This window comes from Pelodiscus sinensis, chromosome 31 (assembly GCF_052426305.1).
Source record: "Pelodiscus sinensis isolate ZL-2025 chromosome 31, ASM5242630v1, whole genome shotgun sequence".
NCBI lineage: Eukaryota > Metazoa > Chordata > Testudines > Trionychidae > Pelodiscus > Pelodiscus sinensis.
In genome coordinates, this window is record NC_143082.1 from 14,544,670 (window position 1) to 14,549,649 (window position 4,980).

The window sequence follows — 4,980 nt, forward strand, 5'->3', positions numbered from 1 at the left end:
GATACGCACCCTCCACTCCCACTGACGTCAGCGGGACGAGACATCTGAGCCCGGCTCTGCCATGCCAGTCCCTGCAAGGACAAACGGCAGCTCCTTGGGGAACCCGGCGCTGATTTTGGGAGGCTCCAGTTGTTCCGGCGCCGTTCCTCTCCAGCCCCATTGCTGATTGGGTGGAATTCCATGGCCCGTGACTCACTTCCCTGATACACTCAGCATTTTCTAAGCTGTAAGCGTTTTTAACATGTCATGGTGTTGCAAAGAGCTGCGCACGCCCAACCCAGGGGTTGGTCTGCAGGGTGTTGCGAAAACGAAACCGTGCAGGTGGAAGCGAAACCGTAGGGGGTTGCAATTTTCGTCCGTGGAAAAAAAGTACAAGAAGGCCCCTTGGCTTGAGTGAAATGCTTCATTGGACCCAAAACAGAGTTTCCAGGCAGTTTTTAAATCCAAAGAAATCAGTCACAAAGCGGATGCTACTGCTCCATACCCATTACCGAGTGCATAGAAAATGCACCTGGGACATAGAAAACAGACTTTTGAATCCACTGTGGAAGGGGCGGGGGCTTTAAATCTTGGTTCCTGCCCCTCAGGCAAGTGCCTGAACCCCCTGGGTATGTCATGTTGGAGTTGGGGGAGCTCTGAAGGGAGTTCGGAGTGGGAACCTAAGTTCCCACCCCTCATGCGAGTGCCCAAACCCCCTGGGTCTGAGGCATGCTGGGGTCGGGGTCTGCCGCTCTTCTGTTGAAGCTGTTCCACTGTTTATCACTAGCCATTCCCAGGAGCCGCGGCTGGACTTAGGTCTCCCGCAGCCCTGCGACATTTCCTCCCACCAGCCCCATTTGTAGGACAGCAGCGTCGGGGAACCCAGACAAGGCCGCACCGCGCCAGGCGCTGTACAAATGCAGAACAAAAAGATGGTTTCTGTCCCAAAGAGCTTACCAACCTAGTCACGCCGCCACAGACACGTACGCCCGGCCCAGGGGACCCAGCAACGTGACCGTCAAACCAGAGCTAGATTCCAACCAGCGAGCTAAGTCGAAGGGCACAATCTATCCCTGCCCAAGACCCTAGCCTGCTGGATCCCACGCCCTCTACAGAGCCCTCCCTATAAGCCCCTCCTATTCTGGCATGGGGTTCCCACCTGCCCTGTGTATTCTGCATGCTCTGCTTCTCTTACCTCTGTTTATCTGGGAAGGATTTTTCACTTCCTGGGTCGTTGTCTCGCCCCCTCCCCCAAGCCACAGGTTGAGGGTTTGAATCTTGCCACCCTCCCCTCCAGGACAGCCAACCCAGGCTCCTGAGGGACAGAGCTGGCACCCTTGGGACACAGGATGGATAAGGGGGGGCCAGAATATCGGGAGGTTGGGGGCTCTGAGAGGCAGCTGAATTGAAACTCAGATGCAGGCATAGTGCCTTGGAAAGTACCAATGCTGCTGCAGCTGGCAAAGGGGAACTTTAAAAGAGGAAGAGAAATGAAAGAGGAGCAGCATTTTGGGCTTCTGCATCCTCTGCTTGCCACCAACTGAGTTCAGTGCTTGCAAACCCTCTTGCTGACTCTGGGTCTGGACCTGCACCGTGCTGAGCTCGTGAGAGACATGCTGGCATTAGAAAAGGTTCAGAGAAGGGCAACTGAAATGATGAGGGGTTTGGAACAGGTCCCACATGAGGAGCGATTAAAGAGACTGGGACTTTTCAGCTTGGAAAAGAGACTAAGGGGGGGATGTGATGGAGGTCTATAAAATCATGAGTGGGATGGAGAAAATGAATAAGGAAAAGTTATTTACTTATTCCCATAATATAAGAACTAGGGGCCACCAAATGAAACGAATGGGCAGCAGGTTTAAAACAAATAAAAGGAAGTTCTTCACACAGCACATAGTCAACCTGTGGAACTCCTTGCCGGAGGAAGTTGTGAAGGCTAGGATTATAACAGGATTTAAAAGAGATACATTTTATAACTAGATAAATTCATGGAGGTTAAGTCTATTACTGGCTATTAGCCAGGCTGGGTAAGGAATGGTGCCCAGGCCCACCTGTGAGTGTGAGCTGCTCCCGAGTAACCCGGGGAGGAAAAAGCCGGCATCTTGGTTAACCACCCCGCAGCTCTCGGAGGCGCCTACGGGAACTAAGCTCTTTGGGAAAACGGTCCTGATGGTGTTCGTCGTTAAGCCACCCCACCAAGCTTGCAGCAGCGTCTCCCGGGCTGGTCGCTCCCGTACGCCACAGACCAGGTTCAGACAGGGGGCAGACCGCCCCCCCAGCTAGGCTGAGATGGGTTATCAAACCCATCAGAGCTGGCAGTGACTGCAGAAGTAAATCTCCATCCCCCAAATAGCAACTCCGCTCCCCAGAACCCCCGCCCGCCCCTTCTTACCCGAGACCGTGGCACCCGCGGAAAACATTCCAGCAGCAGGAGCAGTCTGCACAGCGCCTGGCCGCCTCGTCTCACATAACTGGCAAAAGGCGTTCCCTGCCTACCTCACCTTTCCAGTTTCTCTACCTCAGGTCGCCTACTCCTTGTTAACTCCTGGTGGGCACGGGAGAGGCAGACAACCCTCGGAGAGGCCCCGATGGACGCCGTTCCCGCGGGTGCCCCCCACGACTCAGGAATTATTCAGCCCGGGGTCTTTATTGAAAGATCTGGGAGTTACAAGAGTGGTCACACTTCTTGCCGCAAGATGATACCGCTGAGTTAATTAGTGCCATTTGCTCACTGCCCCCGCCCCCAAAGAAACACCCTTCCTGGAATCTCGCTGCCCCGCCCTCAAGAAAACACCCTTCCTGAACAACCAGACAATCAAGGGCAGCCTCCGGAATCAGCTCTTATCAGAGCCCACGCTAGGCTAATACCTGTTTAGGCCCCTGTTTGCTGCCCTGTTTGCTTTTTATTATAAGAACTGGCCTGTTTTAAAATGGTCGGGAGGGTATTCTCATTTAGGGCCCTCAGTAGATTAGCACAGGTACTGGACACTAATGGTCCCTCTCCATTTTTTCCCATACATATGCAGAATAAATTTTATTATGTGCGCCGAGGCATGTGCACCACCCATCAAGGCACACACTGCCGGCTGTGGGTGCTGTGCTAATCGGCAGGGTGGCATTTCAGTCTCTCATGGACGGCTGCCCAAGTGCCCAGCTTGCAGGAGATCCTGCAGTTCAGCCTCAAGTGCACTGGACACAAGCCCCAGGAACCGTGCCTGCAACAGGCAGACGGTACCGCGCGGCCAAGGAAGCAAAGGAGGCAAATCTTTTGTGACTGCAGCCCCAGTGAGTGGTGCCTGCCGATGACCAGCAGAGCCGTAAAATAGCCCCCCTTCCCTGCTCCAGATTCCGAACCGGAGTGGACGGACCAAGCCCCCCACTTGAAAAGCAGCACAGCTGGGTCTCTCCAGGGGCTGGCCTGCTTTGCAGGAAGGAAGGTCTCAGATGGAGCCGAGCCACTAAGGCAGCAGTTTGCAAACTCGTTTTCTCATGACCCAGTTGAAGAAAACTGTTGATGCTGCGACCCAACAGAATGGGACTGGGGTGGGGTTGGGGATGGAGCTTTGGGGTGTAGGAGGGGACTCCAGCTTTGGGAGGGGGCAGGGTTGGGGGCCGGAGGGGCTTCCCTGGAGCGGCTCCCAGTCATGGGTGCAGCGGGGGGCTAAGGCAGCTTCCTTCCTCTCCTGGCCCCGTAGACCATGCTGCTCCTAGAAGCAGCCGGTTCCCAGCCAGTGGGAGAGCGGGGCTAGTGCTTGGGGCAGGGGGAGGGTGTGGAGTCCTGTGCGCTTCCCACTTAGGAGCTGGGCCTGCTGCGGCCACTTCTGGGGCGCAGCGCAGTCTGGGGTGCAGGACAGGCAGAGAAGCTGCCTTATCCCCCCGCACTGCTCACCTGGCCCCCCTGCAGCACCAAGACCCAGGGCCCGACACTCCATGGCCCAGTCCTGGGTTGCACCCCGGTGTTTGAAAACCCCGGCTAAAAGGGATTAAGCCCTGATTCAGCATCACATAGAAAACATGCTTAAAGGTCAGGCTGTGAGCATCTAGTGCCATATTTCTACAGGGAGTATTCAGGTGCCGTGTGGAGCGTAGATGGAGAGTGCCCTGAAGATCCACAGACAGCTGCTTTACATCCACAGCTCTTTTTTGCAGATACAGCTGCCGATGCACATTTTGTATCGAGACCCCAACAAATCTGCCGAGATCCGCTTTATATCTGCAGGGATCCGCATCTACCGACGGGGATGCAGATCTCCCCGGCCAGTGGTCTCTCTCTAATTTTTTCCGTCCATGTGCAAAATAAATTTTGTTCCGTGCACCGAGGCCTGTGCACCACCAGGATAAACACATGCTGCCAAAATGTGGGTGCCCGGCTAAGAGGCATTTGACTCTTTCTTGGATGGCCAGCCAAGCCCTCAGCTTACAGGGAACACGGTCTGCAGCACATTTTTGTTGATACAGATGCGGATACACATTTTGTATCCGCACAGGGCTCTCCAGATGCAAGGATGGTGAAGCCCAGAGGTGAAAGGAAGCGGGTGCGGGGTAGCGCGCAGCTCCAGCAAGAGCTGGCTGAGTTGCGGGAAAAAAAAAATTGAAAGAGCTGGCAGGGACCTGGGTTGCAATAGGACCGTACCTATAAGAGATTTTAAGTGACTTTCACCCCCTGGTGAAGCATAAAGTCAACACCCTCCCCCAAATTGTGCTGCAGTGTCGTCTACCAAGGTGTCACTGTTTTGCCAAACACTTTGCCACAACAGTTTGCGGCAGGGGGGCAGGGTGCCTGGGCATGTCCGATTCCTGTGCTTTTTGTAAGGGGCACGCAGCAGGTGCGGTGCAATCAAACCGGAGTGTATTCCTATGCCTGCCAGCCGGGTACCGTGCCATGAATTCCAAGCCACAATCATTTTGGTTGGAGAGACAGGTTTGCTCTCCTGTCTTCTGGGCCGTTTGACATTCTGCATCCGACCTACGCCGCAAAGCTTTCCTGGGTCACAACGGTAA